General features: G+C 39.5%; 1 protein-coding gene across 3 annotated transcripts in view; it reads right to left on the bottom strand.

Moving 5' to 3' along the window:
- The window catches only part of BTBD3 (BTB domain containing 3), a 35,824-nt gene extending 15,215 nt beyond the window's left edge, over positions 1-20,609 (bottom strand). Inside the window, exon 1 of one of the 3 annotated variants that reach the window (XM_009233301.4) lies at positions 20,485-20,609. The gene's annotated coding sequence lies outside the window, so the exon portion shown is untranslated. 3 annotated transcript variants of the gene reach the window in all.
- Positions 20,610-21,367: the final 758 nt, after the last annotated feature.

Here is a 21,367-nt window from a genome sequence, read left to right as displayed (position 1 = left end):
GTGTATATATGTAAGTGACATATTTCATGGATTGTAGATTCCTTAAACTCTATGTGTATATATGTAAGTGCCATATTTTATGGATTGTAGATTCCTTGTGCCTCCCCCACCCTCGCCACTTTAACATCTCTGAAACTGGTTTGTGTCTTTTAATTGATGCCATCTCATGAGTGTAACTATTAGGCTTTTTTTTTCCTTTCTTAGTGGTACATAAAGCAATGGCATGTCTTACACCTGATGGCACCCTACAGTCAGTGAAATACGGTAAAATTTGTACAATTCAACAGAAAGAAAGAAATATTTTTTTTAGGTTGCTTAATTATTTCCTTAACCAGGCAAGATGATGGCTCAGAATTCTGGCTGAACGACATCAGAATAATTGAGCTTTCATCAAGCAGTTATTTGATAAAGTCTATAATCACAATTCTCAATTGAGACTGCTACTATGACAACCACTGATATGGTAGAATATCTACATGGAAATCTCAAAATGAGAATTTGCATTGCCAGGACTGGTAAGAGTTCCAGCATTAATACAACACATTTCTAGTATTTTCTCATGCCACACAATTGTACATAAAATGTACATAAAACTGATCAGTATAAGCCTGTAACTCTCTGGGTAATATTTGCTAAAGATATTTTATCAATCAATTCAAGATTTATTAACTTACAACTACTTTATACATAGGTTAAATATGGAGCTAAATGACTCATTAGAACATACTGCTTACTTTCAAACAAATAGAATCCATATTAAAATGTTTGCCTAAGAGAGAGAAACATTATCATAATACAATGATCCCAGTATATATATGACTTTCTACCAGGTACTTGAAAATAGTCTATCCAAAGAAAAGTAAAATCAAGGCTCAGGAGGTCCCTTTCAAAAAGGCCTGAATGGGGCTGTTCCAACAAAGGACTTCAATCCTACTCGGAATGCTGGAATGGAACCACCTCACCCAACCATTGCTGTGGCTTTCTCCAGGTCATTTGTTGGCTTTAAGTAACAGAAGAAGAAAATAATATGTTTCGGTCAAAGAAAAAGAAAAGTGTTTCCAAAGATATGTTTTACTTTGGCTAGTAATAGTTTTTTTTTTTTTTCTGATATTTGAAAGATAGTCACCAAGAACATCTCCTCAATCAGATTATCAAAGTCCAAAGCTTCTCTCACATGTTAACAAAAGAGTATCTTGTTCTATTTGGGAAAAACACCTTTTCCAAGAACACATGGGATGGGAAGAAAGAATCCAGACAACTCCCAAACCACCAGATATTCCACATCAGTCCTGATTATTAGTGAGGTTCCAAGTATCACAGCCAAATTTCCCCAACATCCACAACTAAGTTCTATACCTTTAGTCACTCAGTGCTTAGAAATAAACACTGCTCTCCTGTCCTTCAATTTACTGCCTCCCCACCATCAACACCAAAACATCTGAATGATATCAATTATCTTAGATTTTAAATTGCGCTCACCGTAAAATGAACAGGACAGGTTGGGAAAGGCAAGGCCAGAAAAAACTTATTTTGTTGTTTTTTTTGTTTTGTTTTGTTTTTTTTGCAAAACCACATAGAAAAGACCAGTTACAATTTCACATTTTGACAATCACTATACACATATCCACAAGGTCTCAATTAATCACTATTTAATGAAATGCTTTCCTTTGTTTTACAATGTATGCGACCAGAATGAAATATAGTTATTTTGGGCAAACAATACAAGATCTAACATTAAGAGGCCTGCTATGCTGAGTGAAATCTGAGAAATCTTGCTGTGGGAAAACATAAACATCCATGAAGTTACAAAGTAGCTTCACACTCAATTTCTAACATACCTTCTCTCGAGTAGATACCACCAAATAAAAATGAAAAAAGGCACATACATTTCTAAAATAAATAACAATAATATTCCCTAACAAAAAATTCAAGTAGAATGAGAAGGCTGTGACAGAGCATTATTACAGAAACCAGTTTCTGGCAAAAGCTCAAAGTAAAAGCTCTTCTAGAACCAAATTAAAAGATACATTTTATGCTACTTTTTTTTTTTGAGAGGGGGTTTTGCTCTTGTTGCCCAGGCTGGAGTGCAATGGCACAATCTCAGCTCACTGCAACCTCCGCCTCCCGGGTTCAAGCAATTCTCCTGCCTCAACTTCCCAAATACCTGAGATTACAGGCCTGCACCACCACACCCGGCTAAGTTTGTATTTTTAGTAGAGACGGGGTTTCGCCATGTTGGTCAGGCTGGTCTCGAACTCCTGACCTCATGTGATCAACTCCCGACCTCATGTGATCCACCCGCCTAGGCCTTCCGAAGTACTGGAATTACAGGCGTGAGCCACCGCGCCTGGCCGTTTTATGCTACTTTTAATTAGCTTAAAAGTATACAATCCCCATCAACTGTTGTGAAGCACACAATAGAAAGGCACAGTATACTTTAAATGTTGGTATAACCTTAAATATAATAACACCAAGTAACATTCACAAACTACCACCATTTGCTGCAGGAAATAATAATTCGACACTGATAAAGCATTTCTTTGTTGCTTCAAGCTCTCATGCTATTATAATCAGAATAAAAATTGAGGTTCTATACCTAGCTTGATCACATGTATTAGAACTAAGAAAATAGAGTATTTCAAAAAAAATTCAATTCCCTAATAATATTCTCTAAAATAAAAATAATTATTTTTTTAATTAAGAGTTACTATATAAGTAGGTCAGTACTTGAACTGCCCAGAGATTTAGAGTAAAATAATCTAATTGCTCATGAAATAATGCTAAAATAAGTCTCACTTAAAGTGGGGACTATTCATGAAATCATGTTCTTAAATTTGAGTTTCTCCAGTCTCTGCATCACATAACAATAGGGAGGACAGCATTTATAATACATAGGAACTTTAACCATAATAAACAGATTAAAAACATTAAAGTCAAAATACATCTTCAAAGAGTGGCAAATCAACTGTCAGTACCTTATTTAAAAAAAATAAATAAATAACACATAGAGAAGCAATCACTCCACCATAGTTAACAGAGATATGAACTCATACAAGATCCAAGGTGATGATGACTGGAACCAGACCAAGGAAGGACAATCCCTGAAAATAGTGATCACAATTTACATCTGAGTCAGGTCTCTCTGCATAAAGATTTTACTTATCATCTGTGGAGAAGTCATAATTTCTACTAAGAGTTCCGTATAGGAGACCTGGGTGATGTCAGTATTTGACTGAAGTAACACCCTCTTGTAAAATTTAAAATATAGCATCAAAAATGAGACAAAAAGAGGCATGTGGTCAAATCTTTACTCTATAATGCTCTTCCCTAAGGGACTATCATCTAAATTGAGGAAGGTCTCTCTCACGTACCAGAGGAGTGCAAACAAGCATCCACCCCGGAAGAAGAGAAGAAATTCCGTCTCACCTTTCCCAGTGAGAGGATGCATGGCTTGCAATGCATTTTGGATCTCCATGACCTGGCTCAATTCACAATTAGATCTTTTGACTCATCCTCTTCATTCACCCAACCTGCAAACCAGACTATTCCCACACTACAAATGGGTTCATTGCTTCCTGCCATCCTCACTGCCCTTTCTTCTGTACAACCCTACGTATAAAAAGCCTACCCACCCATCCTTCAAGATGCAGTCCAAAGGATACCTCAGCAAGGAAGGTTTCCTGGTGCTTCCAGACTCATCATGCCCAACTGCAGTACTTTCTCACATTCTGTCTTGCCTTATGTTGCCTGATTAAAGTGTGCTTTCTCTGAGGTCTGCATCTCCATATCTGCAACAGTGCCATGCCCACGCACCTGGCTTTCAGTGGTTACACAAGAGGAGGTTAAAGCCCAACACTTCCAAGTCCAATTAGAACTCTAGATCACACTTGTGGAGTGCAACTGGTCCTAGACCAAAATGGTCTGAAACTAAGGTCTACAGTGTTTCTAGTTGACTGAGATGCAAGCTTAGACTAGGTAGAGTGGCAAAGAATCTGAATACCTATCAAATGTGTCCTGGGGCTCTCCTGAACATGTCTAAGCACAAATGCAGTATTATACTACTACATTAATCTCACAGCTAATCCAACTGTAAACACCAAAGCTCAACTTAAAGCAAGTCCCTACATGCTTAGAGTAAGGCTTTACTACATTAAAAGTCTAAAATTTAATGTAATACAGATATTCACAGAGAAGTGTGGGTTAACCAGGAACAAGAACTGTTACCAGGACAAAGCTGCCTTTATCAACCGGCCTCAACTCATGGCCTGGCGTATTTATTTATAGTGCTAGTAAAGAATTTTAATGATTTAATGAACTGGAAAGGATGATAAATTCTCAGCAATTCACGTGAAAACAGGAAAGCAGTCATATGAATAATCCAAAAAAAAGGATAATTAAAAAGACTCTCTAATGTGGTCCTGAAATGTGTTTCATCTGTACTTAACATTGAATCGATGAATTTCCACTACATTAGACACACCCAGTCTTCAAACAATGTAATAAAATGGGCTTGTGTGTATAGGGCAGTAGGAAAATGCATGCCTCCCCTGCAAATAAACCACAATTCTAAGATGGGCGATGTCTCATTTCAGATTACTGCAGAGCAAAAGCACAAGTAGAAAAGTATACTGCTTACATGCATGAGTCTCTGTCTCACTTCACTAAGAAGAATCAGACAAGTAATCAGGTGTTTGACTTTTTTACAAAAAACAAACAATTCTCCACTTCCATCTATAAATTCCCTTACAACGTTGAAGTAACAGGCCGGGTGCAGTGGCTCACGCCTGTAATCCTAGCACTTTGGGAGGCCTAGCCGGGTGGATCATCTGAGGTCAGGAGTTCAAGACCAGCCTGGCCAACATGGTGAATCCCCGTCTCTACTACAAATACAAAAATTAGCCAGGTGTGGTGGCACGTGCCTGTAATCCCAGCTACTTGGGAGGCTGAGGCAGGAGAATAGCTTGAGCCTGGGAGGCAGAGGTTGCAGTGAGCACAGATAACACCATTGCACTCCACCCTGGGCTACAGAAAAAGACTCCGTCTCAAAAAAAAAAAAAAAGGAGTAATAATAAATGGAAATTATGGTATCAGTAGTGGAATAACTTATTTTTGGCCAAAACTGGAAAGTATCTTGCTGGGCCGGTGTGTTTATGGAATCTTTACCACCAGCAATGATTTTAAAAACCATTAAGAGTGTTGAAAATGTAAAGTCATAGTTTTGAGTTTTGTGTTGGCCAAAATAAATAAATAAATACATACATACATACATACATATATAAACACATAAAATAAATCTGCTCGAATTTTTCAATAACGAATTCACTGGCCATAAAAGTATATTTCTTAGAAGGCAGGGTGAGGTAAATTCATTCCATGTGTGCCTGTTGTTCAATGTGTATATGACTTAAAAGTATGAAGCCTTTTAAGCAGTTCTGACTTGCACTGGTTAAGAAAGTATCTAAGTAGAACAAGTGACCAAATCTCTCTGCAACCTCCCAGTAACATCTGCTAGTGGTGATGCAGAACAAATGACACCATGGAAGGGATCATTTGCTCCTAACAGAAAAGGCAAGAGTTTCTCCAGGAACTACAAAACATAAAAATTGCTCCATAGTCTGGCTCTGTAACTTTTCTTACTACTGATGCTGCTGGTTTCTAAGCCATCTGAAGGTCACTCCAGTGACTGAGCAAAAGTGAACAGTGCCAAAGGAGCAGTAAAGTCACCTTACTTTTCCGCAGTCCTCCTCACCCACACCTGAATGATGCGGGATTTAGGCACAGCAGTAAAACGGCCTGGGTAAATGCAAAATAGCTATTGTGCATTCCCCTTTGCTATAATCAATGTATTGTTTCATGGGGAATCTCTGGGAGATGCAATAGTAAAAATTATTAATTTTATTAAACTTCAGCTGTTGAGTAAACACTTTTAAAATATTCTACGTCATGAAATCGGGAAGTATGCGCAAAGCATTTCTGGTGAAATTGAAATAGAATGGTTTCCTTGAGAAAAAACACGTGTACAACTATTTGTGTTACAAGTCAAACCAGCAGCTTTTTTCTTGAAATGCCATTGTTACTTGACAGAAGAACCAAAGTATGCTTATTCAGACTAAGGTATTTGGCAGACATTTTCTCAAAAATGAATGAAGTGAGCCTGTCACTGCAAGGAAAACTGACAGTATTTATTGCTGATAATAAAATTCAAGGCTTCAAGCAAAAATTAGAATTTGGAAACCTTGATTACACCACCATGAGCCTGACAGCTTCCCAATACTCAAAAGACTGTTCTGATAAGAGCAGTGATATTAAATGAACATGATTTCTGATACTGTATAATGAAATGTGTCAACACTTGAAAGATTTGCATAACTCAGTGAACCAACCTTTTCTAATAAGAATGCAATTACAATACAAAATCATGCATTGGTAAAAGATCCAAAGTACAATGGTCGACCAATGGATTTAAAGTATAACAAGAGTACAAAACATTCACTGATACGGTTTTAGATTCCACACAGCAATTAACCTTTAAGAAACTACTACTTATGAAGTTTTGGTGAGGTATAAAATATCCACAATCATCTGAAAATGCTATTAAAATATTCTTTTCCAGCTATACATCTGTATGAGGCCAGATTTTCTTCATATGCTTCAATGAAAACAATTATTTTTAAATAAACACTTAATTTTTTTCTTTAATTTTGACAACAGTATATTAATAGATATGACCCCTATAAACAAGTTTTCTGGGCTTTTGAAAATAATTAAGAGTATAAAAGGGTCCCAAAACCAAAAAGTATGAGAACCGCTAATGCCCAGCTTCATAAGAAGTTTGGATTTTATCGTAAGCATAATCGTAAGCCTCTAGAGGCTTTTGATATGGTTTGGATTTGTGTCCCCACCCACATTTCATGATGAATTGTAATCCCCAATGTTGGGGGAGGGACCTGGTGGGAGGTGACTGGATCGTAGGGGTGGATTTCCCCCTTGATAGTGAGTTCTCATGAGATCTGGTTGTTTGAAAGTGCATAGCACTTGCCCCTTTGCTTGCTCTCTCCTGCCACCACGTGAAGATGTGCTTGCTTTCCCTTTACCTTCTGCCATGATTCTAAGTTTCCTGAGGCCTCCCCAGCCATGCTTCCTGTAGAGCCTGCAGAACCGCGAGCCAATTAAAACTCTTTTCTTTATAAATTAAACAGTCTTAGGTAACTGCTTTACAGCAGTGTTAGAACGGACTCATACAGCTATTAACAAAAAAAATTCTTAATGAACTATATACAAGATCAGGGCCAACTTTTTACACGTACCTGCTTTTTCCCTTTCATTCTCCTAGAAAACAGTAACTAATTCTCAGAGCACAAATCTCAACCATTCACACCAAAATATATTTTTGCACATTGTAGACAGAATGAAGGATACAAGAGACAATCTCTGCCACAAAAATTAAGAGCGGTGGCTCACACCTGTAATACCAGCATTTTGGGAGGCCAAGGCAGGCAGATCACCTGAGGTCAGGAGTTCGAGACCAGCCTGGCTAATATGACAAAACACTATCTCTACTAAAAATACAAAAAATTAGCTAGGCGTGGTGGCGGGCACCTGTAATCCCAGCTACTCGGGACGCTGAAGCAGGAGAATCACTTGAACCAGGGAGGTGGAGGTTGCAGTGAGCCGAGATCATGCCACTGCATACAGCCTGGGCAACAAAAGTGAAACTCCGCCTCAAAAAAAATAAAAAATTAAGAACAGTCAAAGAGCTAATATTCCATCTGTTTAATGGCACTGTTTGGCATCTCGTCAATACCCCAACCTCAGAAAATTCACGAATATAGGGTGCAAGATCATACTAATTGACATCCTCTTTGAAGACATTAAGAAAAAAATTGTAAATGAGCTTTGAGGTAGACAAGTATCCCTACAAACTTCACATAAACCAGCAAGAAAACAAACATCTCTCTCTGAAAATCTGCTTTCTCCTACATCATATTTCCTTAGGAGAATTGGGGGTAGCAATCTTTGGTGTTCTAAAGCAAGCATGGCTGCCAATATTTAAGACAATTTGTTAACTTTTTTCTTTCATTTAAAGAGAGATATATGAGGCAGAATATGACTCTTCCTACAGTGCCATTTTAATATTGTATCTACAGAGTATGGCATTTGATACCATACAATATCAAAATCTTCCTATATACTAAATAGAAGAAAACAGTTTGTTGGAAATAAAGTTTAGGTTAGGACTTTGTAAAAGTCCAAAAGAAATACTTAATCTACCAGCAATAACATTTTATTTAAAAATACGGTAACTCTTGAACGCTATGGGTTTGAACTGCTCTGGTCCACTTATATCTAGATTTTTTTCAATAACTATATTGGAAAATTAGTTGGAGATTTGTGTAACAATTCAAAAAAGAACAGATAAACTGCACAGCCTAGATATATTGAAATTTTTTTAAGTTTTGTATTTCATTAATGGATAAAACATGTAGCTGTGAGTCTATTTTCATTTACTACCATAAAACATACACGTATCTATGAGAGTTACCAAAATTTATGCATACAAACACATACTGACTGTATATAGTGCCATTCCCAGTCCACAGAAATGTAAACAAATGTAAAAATGCAGTATTAAATCATAAAGGCATAAAATTAACTGTAGTACATACTATTCTACTGTAATAATTTCATAGCCATCTCCTGTTACTCCTGTGGTGAACTCAAGTGTTGCCAGTATCTGCCTAAAATGCCATATGATGCTAATCATCTCAGCATGAGCACTTTCTCTCCCCAATAAATTGCTTATGGCAGTAAAATGTGATCTCTGGTGGTTCTTGCGTATTTCTCATCATGTTTAGTGCAATACAGTAAACCAGGAATAACACCATGAGACCCATACAAAGTGCCATTAGTGATGCTGGAAGTGCTTCCAAGAAGCATAGAAAAGACACTACAAGAAAAAAGTTGAATTGCTTGATATGTACTGTAGATTGAGGTCTGTAGCTGTGGTCACCCACCATTTCAGACAGATGATTCATCTTGTAAACAGATGATGTAAACTTACAATATTGATGAATACAGTACATTTCTATAAATGTATTTTCACTTCCTTATGATTTTCATAACATATTATTTTCCCTAGTTTATTGTAAGAATGTAGTATATAATATATATGACATACAAAATATGTGTTTATTGACTGTTTATGTTCTCGATAAAGCTTCTGGTCAACAGTAATCTATTAGTTAAGTTTTTGTGAGTCAAAAATTACACATGGATTTTCAACTGTGCGGGGTGGGAGGCTGGCAGAGTGGGGGCAGGCATCAGTGCCTCTTTATGCTCAAGTTGTTCAAGGGTCTAGTCTTTTACTAGAGCTAGTATCCAAACACTTTCCCATCTTCACTCTTAAAAAAATTTTAAGAGGTTGTACATTTTAGTAGGATTCTGATCCTCACAACTACTTCATACTCAGTAACTATATAATACTATAGAAACACTGTAAAATCAAAATATAGGTTGTCCTTATCTTGAGCATCTCATTTTCCTATAAGCCAACCCAAACACCATTATATATTGACATCCCTAACCCACACCCACCTAGTCAAATCCATCACTGCCTGGTGATGATTTTGAGTATATGCTAGGAGATACTTGCTAGCTAAGAGTTCAGAACTGATTCTGACATTTTGGGGAGATCACTGATAAGAGAAAGTAGCTAATAAAGTAATAAAACATTTCAAGTACGTGTGAGCTGATCCCACAGAAATACTTATTGAATGGTATTAAATTAACTAGACAATCTACTAATTTAAATAAATAAATTATACAGCATTTATTAAGTAGGTGCTGAAATCATCTTGGGGAAGGGTAAGGAAGTCCACCATGAGAGACTGACTGCGACTGCATAGGGATCAAAAGTGACTGCACATGTGCACGCTCCCTCCACTGTTGACCACTTTCAGTAACAGCCCACTCTCCAACAGATGAGCTCCAGCTTCAAGCACTTATTCATCCTGTCTCCCAAGGCCACAAAAGATGGTGAACAAAAAAACCACAGGGGGAGAGAGAGAGCACTCTGGAATGCACCTCCACCAACACTGGTGTCTAAGTGGTGGAGGGGGGAGATGCTGTGCAAGAGAATGCTACCAACAGTTCCCTGTAGCCTGAACCTGCATCCTGAGCAGAAGGAGGGACTTTTGTAGCTTCTCACCATTTTTTTCTATTGAAAATTAAGATTTATTTTGGGAAAAGTCACCTGATATAACCTCAATTAAGAATTTTACCAATTTCCAGGTTTTCTAGGAATATAGATCATTCTCCAACAACACATTAAATTTGTAGATGGACTTTGGCCAGGTGCGGTGGCTCAAGCCTGTAATCCCAGCACTTTGGGAGGCTAAGGCAGGCGGATCACAAGGTCAGGATATCGAGACCATCCTGGCTAACACGGTGAAACCCCTTCTCTACTAAAAATACAAAAACAAAATTAGCTGGGCGGGTGCCTGTAGTCCCAGCTACTCGGGAGGCTGAGGTGGGAGAAAGGCGTGAACCCGGGAGACAGAGTTTGCAGTGAGCTGAGATGTTGCCACTGCACTCCAGCCTGGGTGACAGAGCCACACTCCATCTCAAAAAAAACAAACAAAACAAAACAAAGTAGATGGACTTTATTATATTTGACTTTTTGCTACATTCTCCATGAACGAAGGTATGAAAATAGGTGGCAGTCTACATTAGAAGTCCTTCTCTATCCACAGAGACCTAAAGTACAACATAATAGCAGAGGGCCAAAATTAGTCCCTCACTATAGAGTATGTTTGCTGGTGATGGGTAGGCAAGACCGCCACTTTCAAAAAAAAACAGATCAGTAGAAGAAATTAGGTGGCATTAAAAGACAAAAACTCTCACAAAGGCAACAAATACTTACAAGAGTCTCCAAAGCAGGTGTAGAACTTTAAACAAGATGTGTTTTCCAACTGGGCTGTCCATTAATGGCCTAAACTGAGGGCAATGTGATTTATCATCAGAAAGATACGTAGGTCAATTTTTTCCATTCAGCCTTGGCCAATAGCACTGAATATTTAGCGTTCAATATAAAATGAATTTGTAACAGTACTATTTTCAAAAGAATGAGTCTTCATGACAACAAACAGTAGATCTAATCAGAGTTGCAAAGGCAAGGGAAATTTATCAGGTAGAATAGATGCATTCAAAGCAATGGAACTTGTGAAATTTTATTTCCAATGTGTATGGTGATCACCGCTAAAATGTTTACACCTAGTTAAATATGGGGAATGCTCTTACTTATATAGCATCATAGAAAAATTAAGGAGAGATCAAATATACACAAGGAGCTAGGTATATTTTGAATTATTTTGACAGTAGAGTTGAAGAAAATTTTCACATTTTTGTGTATAGGTAACAGCTATTGGGCTTATCCATTTCTAAAGACACATACATCATGGTTTTTATTTATTGCGTATTCCTCAGTTGCATAAACTATCTCTAAAATAATCATCTTTTTTTTCTTGCAAATCACAGCACTTGCTTGCACAGTAAATTGCAACAGTAAAAATCTACAAATGTTTCTTGCTCTATTAAGAAAGAGAAGGAAAGGGAGTCAGATGTTTTTGAGATATTCTCGGATTTGAAGGACACAAAAGGAGCCTAGAAACACAATAAGCAAAACTTTAAAACGACTGGTTGGTAAGTGCAGCAAACCACCATGGCACACATTTACCTATGTAACAAACCTTCATGTCCTGCACATGTATCCTGCAAGTTAAAATAAAATACAATTAGAAAAAAAGGAAAAGAAAAGAATGCAAATACTTCAAGGGTCTGAGACATGAGGAGCCATGGAAAATAATGGGAAGTGTCCAAGAGATCAAATACAGTGCTCATCCACTTCTCAGATTTGTGTGAGGACTAAAGGCGGCATAATAATTATTTAATATAATTCATATGAAAAAATAAAAATCAGGTATTTTAAAAGCAATAAAATAAAATGACTGCTATAACGATTGCTGTAGGGATGACTACAACATTCTCTTGTCTGGAAACTGAAGGTAAAGGACTGAGATCCTTTGATTTTGTGGATTTAGTAAAAGGTTCAATTACATGCATCCAAGTGGCTCTTGAGGATTTCAAAATCACCTTAGAAGTTATTTCAGCAAGAACCTCATAGGAAAAAAGACTAGAAAGGGCCATGAAAGATGTCCCAAACAGCAAGAAGGCATTAAAAAGGGAAGAGCAAATGGTTATCGCCCACATTAAGGGACAAATATTTGCAGACTGGTTAAAGAACAAAATATAGTAACAGTATATCACTGATATTTACCAGGGAACCGAGGTATGTTTTGAAAAGCTCCCAGGTGATGCCACGCCTACTCTTGATTAAAAACTGAAATATAAAGAGAGAAGATTCTAGAATACAATTCACATCATTCAGAAGATGTGAATCAGGGCACCTGGCCCGGCTTTTTTGTCAGTTAAGTGACCTGGTCCTATCCATTAGTACAGTTTAGTACTTTACAGAGAGCACCCTATTTAATTCTCATAACCACTCTCTGAATTATTATCTCCATTATAAATTATAAATGTTCTTGAACTTCTCCCTTGCTGGTGGGATAAGTCAACGTTAGATCCACAAATGCTAGAACACTATGCATATGTTGCTTTATGGGAAATTCAGTGAAAAAAAAATTGGAGAGGGCAGACTACATTCATTCAAAAAATATTTACTGAGCATCTTCTATGTGCTAGGCACTTGGGACACATTAATAAACATACTTGCCCTCAAGGAATTTATAGTCTAGCAGAGGTAGGAAAGAGAGGCAATTCACAAAATAGACAAATAAATAGTAACTTAGAAGGTTAACAGATGCAACGGAAAAATAAAATGCAGAGCACTGCAAGAGACATACAGGATGCAGATTGCAATTATAACTAGAGTAATCGCACAGACAAAATGCTATTTTAGTGAAGACCTGAAAGAGGTGAGGGAGTTGACCATGAATATATCTGGGAGCTGGGGGGGGGGTAGGATAAAATATTATAGGCAGAGGAAAAAGCCCAGTCCTAAGACCTAAAATGGAAATGTGCCTGCCACGTTCAAGGATTAGCAAGGAGGTAAGGAAGGCTAGAATGGAAAGTGCTGAGTGGGAGACAAGCGGGAGAAGAGGTCAGTTAGTGAGAATCAGATCATGTAGGGCTATTTAATTTTTATTTATTTATTTATTTTTAGACAGACTCTCACTCTGTCCCCCAGGCTGAAGTGCAATGGCACAATCTTGGCTCACTGCAACCTCCGCCTTCCAGGTTCAAGAGATTCTCCTGCCTCAGCCTCCCAAGTAGCTGGAATTACAGGTGCATGCCATCACGTCTGGCTAATTTTTGTATTTTTAGTAGACATGAGGTTTCACCATGTTGGCCGGGCTGGTCTTCAACTGCTGACCTCAAGTGATCTGCCCGCCCCAGCCTACCAAAGTGCTGGGATTACAGGCATGAACCACCATGCCCGGCCCAGATCATGTAGGGTTTTATGAATCATTGTAAGAAAACTGGCCTTTATTCTGAGTGACATGGAAGCCACTGGAGGGTTTTAAGCATAATTTGACTTATGTTTTTAAAAGATCACTCTGATGTTAAGCGGATGGAAAATTAAAGAGAAGCCAGGGAAGGAAAAGGAGACCAGTGATCTGTTAGGAGGCCACGGCAATACTCCAGGCAAGAAATGCAGGAGACTTGGACAAAATGCTGGTAGTACGGATGGGAAAAGTAGTTAAACTGATTCTGGATACATTTTGAAGATAGAACAGCAGGATTTGCTGACAACCTGGAAATAGAGTTGGAGAGAAAGAGAAGAGTCAAGAGGATTCCATGTTCTTTTTTTTTTCTTTTTCTTTTTTGCTTAAATAACATGAAAAAAAATGGAGCTAACACCCACTAGGTTGGTGCAAAAGTAATTTGCCATTAATGCAAAAAACCACAATTACTTTTGCACCAACCTAATAAAATGGGGCAGGCTGCAGATGGAGCAGGTTTGCAGAGAAAGATCAGAAATTTTGTTCTTGCCATATTTAGGCTGAAGCGTCTTTCACATATTCACGTTAAGAAGTCAAAGAAGTAGTTGGAGACGTCTGAGGTGGAAATACACATTTAGGAGTCTTAAGTAGCTACACAGTATTTTATTAAAGCCCTGTGACTATTTGTGACAACAGGCTGGCGAAAACTGAGCCTTGGCACATTCTAAATCCACAGGCTGGTGAGAAGAGAAAACCAGCACAAATTTAAAAACAACTGAAAAGAAACCAGAAGGCCAGCGGTATAAAAGGGAAGGCAACAGTGTGTGGTGTCCTCAAGAATCAAATGAAGGAAGAATATTAAGAAAGGAGGAATAACAAATTACATCAAATACTGCCAACAGGTAAAGACGTGACTTGAGTGTCAGATATAACTTGGAACATCTGCTTGTGAAAAATCCCTAGTGACATCTCCTATACCACCCCAACCAAGACAATATGCTCATGCATTGAATATGTTATACTTCATTCTTCCCATGCATTCAATTTGTTTTTCTAAAGAACCATCCATAAGGAAAATTTTGATCCGATTTAATATTTGGGACTCAAATCAGTAGACTCTTTAGAAATACCAGTAGATAAACTGCAGATGCTAATGATCACTTGCTAATATTCAATTCCCATGTCTTAAAAACATAAAATTACCTCTAGGCAACTTGGAAATGAAAGGATAGATTTTCTTCGTCCTGATGAAGAACTATGATAAACCAAAAGCCAATATTCTACTATTCTTTTCCTTATTAAAATAAAGAACAACAAAAGTTTGTACATTATCACCATTACTATTCGATAATGTTCCAGAAACATGTTATAACATTACAGAATGCTAAATCTAGTGCAAACTGCCACAGAACCAAAATAAAATTATAACTATCTAAAAGTAGATAACAGTGTCATTATCTGCCACTCATATAACTTGGGAACATACAAAAATAAACTGCAAAGCTTTTAGCATAAGTGCCAGCTATAAAATAAATACACCAAAATCAACCACCATCTTAGATTACCAACAGCCAATGTGAAGAGCCCATCACAAAGTAACAAAAACAAATACCTAAGAAGAACTCTAACAGGAAACACTAGGACTCAGATGAAGAAAACAACTCTGCTGAGAGATAAAAGGTCATGAATAATCTTTCATGACCCTTAAAAGAAACACTGATCACAGATGGCAGTCCTTGCCAACGAAACAAAATGCAACATGATCCGGTATTTTTTTAGTTCTAAGGATTCATCTTCCGAGCCTTCCAGATTAAGATGGCAAATTTAACACACATATCCAATTACACCCTTTCACTAAACCCCACTTAAGTGACAGTAAGAGATCTTTCTAGAAGACATAGAGACCCAAGGACTTAAAGAACTGTAATGGAAACTACAAATCATGAAAGTGGAAAACAGATGGACAAGTGGCAACTGTCTCAGCCAACTTGAGAGAAGGAATGCTATACCAACAGTGAGAAAAGCCGAGAAGTACTCACTCCAGTCTACTCAAAGACTGAGGGTAAAAGGGTGACAGGTTAAAATAAGGTCAGTAAAAGCTGCATGAGAAGCTCCAAAATTCCGAGATGCCTTCTCCACCACCTCCTCACTGTAGACCATTGGCAGACAACCCTAGAACCCAGCAAGACTAGAGATTTGTTCTTGGAAGAGTAGGTAAATAGGTAAGTCTGCATGGTGAACCTTCTCCAACGTGACTCTACACAGAGAATGCTGAAACCCCAGCCAGATTCCTCCATGAACACTGGAACCTACACTCTTTCCTCAGTGCAAAACTACTGGAAGACCACTCTCTGACCAGCCCAAGAAGACCCTACAAATGGCCCCAGTGAAAAACGTAGGAGAAACAGTAAACAATCCAAAGTAGCTGCCACTGGGGAGGGAGAGTAAGGGATGGGGGGAAGAAGAGGCAGATGAAAGACCATGTATTTTACAATAAGCCTCCTAGACTTTTAAAACTGTGCATGTATTAAATACAATAATCTTTATCTGAAAGGACAGGTGCATAGAATTGTAATGTTAAAAGGATAGTGTGACTTGCTCTGCCAGGTATTTCTAAGTATTCTAAATCTATGATTAAAAAGATGTGGCATTGATTAAGACTAGAGGATCAACACACAGATGAGCTAGACCTAAAACTGAAGCAGACCTCAAAGTTAGTCAAGATCTTAAAAAACAATAAAGACCACAAAGCAAAGAAGAAAGGAGGAACTATTTAACAAATGGTGGTAGAACTCGCTAACTAGGGAAAAGGAAGAGGAGGCAGCAGCAGTATAGGAGCACTTCATATCCATGTACAATTGTAGAATTAAATGTAAAAACATCTAACATATTTCCAAAATGTTGTTTCATTTATCTCACCTTTCAGATAAAGATTATTAAATTTAATACATGCATACAGTTTTAAAGTCTAAAAGCCTTATTGTAAAATGAGTGGTCTTCCTCATCGCCTTAGTCTTCCTCCCTGTCCACTTTTGATTGCTTACTGCTTCTCCTGAGTTTTTCACTGGGGCCATTTGCAGGGTCTTTCTGGGCTTTCCAAGCATGAACAAATACAAGGAAAAAATCATAAACGACAAGGTAGAGACCTGTTTATATAGAAATAAAAATATTTTATTGGTTGAAAAACGCCAAAAAGTGAAAAAAATAATGGCCTGTGGAGAAGGAAAAAAAAAAAAAACTAAAAACATGATAAAGGTGCAATCTTCTTTAGATAAAACAGGTATTTCATTTTTTTTAAATCACCACTTAAAAGTAAAGTAGGCAAAGTACCAGAAGAGAGAGCTCCCAAAAAGGAAAACAAAAGAAAAAAAACAGATGATCAATTTCAATAGTTACCAAAAAATAAATTAAAAGATCATATTTTTATAGAAAAATCAGGAAAGATGATGAACACTGGAGTGCTGACACACTACAGGTAGACCATACACTCTGTAAGGGAATGTTATGGCATAAGCAATTTGGCAAAAAGCCACAAGAGTCATAAAAGAGTTCACCTCTGCCCCAGGATTTCTACTGCTATAAATCTAATCTGAGTAAATCCAAAATACTTAAACTTTCAGATGGGCATTTTTCTCAGCTCCACCTGTGTGTCCACTCTTACTTACTGAGCCTACATCATTTGGTCGACCCTGCTGGGCTTCCTCTACTTAGTTCATTCCATCTCACCAAAACTCTATGGTGCAGGCACCATGACCCTTATTCCAAAGAAATGCGATTAAAGAGGTAATTAAGGTCACTTTGGAAGTGGCATGCTAGGATTGGCAACCAAAGAGTTTAATACTGTATTCTCAAGCCACTAAAACTAAAAATAATATGTAAAGCAACAGAAAACTAGTTCAATAAACTTGGGTGTATTCATCATTAGAAATCTTATTTTCAAAGGGTTTACAGAATGGGAAACGTCTCTAATATTTACTTCCTATTAAATAAAAGTGCAATATTTAAAACTACAGATAAAATTAAAAGCCAATTTTGTTTAAAAGTATGTCTATGCAGACAAACAAAAAGGGTAAAATGGAAGCACATCATCTAATTTACCAGTTGTTTCTTTCTAGATGATATGATGATGATTTTTACTTTCTTAATTTTTTTCAGTGATTCCCAAAATGTCTGCCAACAGGAAATACTTTATTTAATTTTGTAAAAGAAACAAAGCAACAAATTCTCAACTGTATTTGCTTAATTTGAATAAACAAAGGACATGTCGATAAATGTACATTAATGCACACCTTCAAGGAATTTGAGACTGGACAACTATGCTGAAAGAGATGCTAAATTGAAAAGGCTTAAAGGTAATTTTTAAATGTGTGATAAAAGAAGGGAAGATTAGGTGAGAGATTATTATTTTAGCAGCCCAGCATCACTGCCGGAACTACAAGGTCCATCACATGATAGGGGTTTCCACCAGTATTCCTTTCTCACAGTAAATGGGAAAAATTCACCTTACAGGATTTGCTTGATAGCTCAGTTAACAGAAATTTAAACAGCACATAAAATAGATTTTAGTAAGAGAAAACCATTTCAACTCCCAACACAAACTCAAAAATCATTGGAATCCTAAAGGCATTTTGGAATTGAGTAAAGTCTGATAACTTATAAAGCAAAGTTTAAAATATTTTTAAAAAAACACCATTAAAAACAAATACGTAAATGACCTATTTCTGTACTATTTTATTCAGAAGAGTTTTAACAGTTCCTTGCAAGGCAAAATGGAATTAGATGTCTATAGCATACCTGTTTTGAGCATTAAAAAAAAAATGAACATTTTTTCAAATTGATCTTTGGATGCATGTGTTTGGGCAGGGATGTTTGGGCAGGGAAGTAGGAGAATGTGGAGACTAATTGTGCCTTTCCTTTGTTAAAGTATAATATTACAAGCAGTTTAACATTTTGTAAAGAATGTTGGCAGAGTACTTTCTAGGAACAAAACAACTTAAAAGCTAATCATGGCATTTTTGCCACAAATTATCAAAAGTTTTTCCGCACAGATGTGGAGTTATATTTCACTTTTTAAATTTTTAAATATAAGATATAACTTAGGGCTTTAGAGAAATAGTGCATACAATTCTTAGGCATGTGCACCTCCAAGAAAACGTGCTAAAAAAGAAAAAGAAAACATTGTTTCCACTTCATTTTGGAAGTTTGTTAAACAAGTTACCAGTGCAAGGATTGGGAAAGAATGAGAAATTAAGAAAGAACATGGCTGCTAGTAGTTAGCATCCCATACAACGGCATTAATAATCTGTAAGTATCTTAGAAAGAAAATCTTGGAACTGCATAAGCTCACCCTTACCTGCGCTGAGGCCAAGAAATGAAAAAGGGTGATTCAAAAATTCTTCCGAAAAGGAAGAGTCCTATTGAGAAACCCAACGGTAAGAGGACCCGCCTACTTCCCCTGGAGGACTCGTTGCTATGGGAACCCGCAGTAACCCTTTAAAGCCTGTAACCTATGGGGGAAGAAGATCCTCCCCGAGGTTAAAGTTAAAACAGGGGATCTGGCGGGGGGTTGAGTGGGGGACTGAGGTAGGGTTAAAAGAAGGGGAAAGCCCTTGGCTGGGCAGGGAGTCAGTGAAAGCGGGCTTAGTAACCCCAACAGAAATTCAAAACAACACTTAAAACAATTGTTTTGAGTTCTAGAGTCACATTATAGTTCACAAAGTTTGAACCATTAAAGTCGCTTCCCTCCCTCCCTGGTGGGAAACAAACCCCTCTTTGTGAGTTCCTGTCTAGGAAAATGAATTTGAGTTTCATCTCACCGATTACAAACTGAATGCTACTACTATGTGAAACTAAAGTCTTGACTTTTTTACATTAAACCAGTGTTTCCAAACTCGGCTGCGCGATCACCTGGGGATCTTTAAAAAATACACTGTGTTAATTGGTCTGGTGTGCGATTGGGCATGAAGAGTTTTAAAACTCCCCAGCGACTCCTCTGTGCAGCCAAGTTTGGGGAAACTGTATTACAGGATTTGGCGAGGTGGCGGGGAATATTTAAAAAAGAAAAAGCACCGTGATCTCCCTTGGTCTTTTGAGGACTAATAATAGAATTAGCTTGCTTTCACCAGGCACACACACAGGACAATGGGTTGCTTGATAAATAGGGATCCCAGCAGGCCCGAACAATACTTTCTTTGAAAAGGCCAGGAGGTAAAAGCCTTTTCTTCCCAAGAGAGCAAACATCCTTCTTCCCGAACACCAAACTTCTACGTCTATTTTTAGAACAAATCGGCCACGGATGCCACTCAGAACTCGGAAGACGAGTGCAGCCTCAGGAGGAAGCCGCCCCCGACATCGCCCGCCGCCACTCGCTGGGTTCCCGCGGTGCCTGAGGCCGCGCAAACCCGGAGCGTCGGTCCCCGGAGTCCCCCCCGGACCCCGCTCGCCGCGCCCCGCCGACAGCGCCTCAGGAAAGTTACTTAGGGGAAGTTTGCTCTGCTTCCCACCGCGCGCCTCCCCGGGAGAGGGGCGCGGCCCCCTCCACCTGCTAGGCGCCGAGGCTTCCCGACCGCGCCCCCTGCCTGGACCTCCGCCACCTCCGGGGTCGCGCACCCCGCGGGCGTCCGCACGGCCAGGCGGGCTCGTGCGCCCCACCCCGCGGTCTTTCGGATGAGGCGGCCCTGCCTCTCCACCCCGGGCACCAAGACCCCCGCGCGGGCCCGACGCGCCCCACTGGGACCCCCCTCGAAAAGCCAGCCCGCGCGGCCAGCGCTTCTCGAGCCCGGGGGACGGATATGGGATCCCCTGGACCCGTGGGTCCGAGGCCGCCCTGCGGCCACCGGCCCGGCCTCTCCTCCCTTCGCTCGGCCCCTCCGGCCGGCCGCCGGGCGCGCGCCCCTGCCCGGGCGGTCCCGCGCTGCGCACGCGCGGAGGCGCCGACCCGCTCGCCCGCGGCGCCCTCACTCACCGCCCGCGCTCCTCCTGGCCTCGGGCGACGCAGCCGTCCGCCGCCTTGCCCTGTGCCCGCACCTCAGGCCCCGGCCGGGGCACTCGGAGATCCAGCGCCCGGCGGGCTCGGCGGGCACCCGCACGCAGGGCACGCTCTGCGGGAGCGAGCGCGCGTACCCGAGCACCGGGAGGGATCGGAGCGGCATGGGCGGTGCTCCCGGAGGCGGCCTTGGATACGGGGCATGCGCAATGTCTGCCCTTTCCTCAAGTAGGAGTGAGGGGTAGGCGGGAACCGTGGCTTGAAGGAGGCGGGGAGGGTGGAGGAGAGCCAGCACTCCCGCATCTCTGAGAGGCCACTTCGTCCTTGTCCCACAAACTGCAGTTTTTCTCTCTGGGTCATTCATCAATGAATGTATTAAGCATTTATTGAACACTTGCACTGGCAGAGTGGATGTGCGGGATACAGGGCATCCTCCGGTAATAGGGGGCCGATAGCATTTGGCTTTGGGGCTCCTTTTTAGGCACTGATGCCAGCCCTCTCTCTAACAGATAAGGAGGGTACATAAATAGAGGTCTCGTAATACCTAACGACTATGCTCTTCAGTGATCTGGGGAAGGAGAGTAGCTGGGTTGGGTTGTTCATGAAAACTTCGTTGAGAAGCGAAAAAGAGGAAAGGTGAACACGAAGGCATAAGTGGCAAAAAAAAAAAAAAAAAAATCAAACAGCATATGAATCCATGCACCCTGTCGGGGACAAGTTTAATCTGAGTGTATTGTTCTTAGTGAAAGGTGAAAACAGTGGCCGGAAAGGTAGTTGAAGCTCATCTGGAAATAATCTTTAATGCTTAGCACGACTTCAGCTTTATTCCGTGGATAATTGAGAGGCACGGAAGAAGGGGAGA

The sequence above is a fragment of the Pongo abelii genome, chromosome 21, assembly GCF_028885655.2.
Source record: "Pongo abelii isolate AG06213 chromosome 21, NHGRI_mPonAbe1-v2.0_pri, whole genome shotgun sequence".
NCBI lineage: Eukaryota > Metazoa > Chordata > Mammalia > Primates > Hominidae > Pongo > Pongo abelii.
Note: the sequence above shows the minus strand (reverse complement) of the source record. Positions and strands in the feature narration are given on the sequence as shown.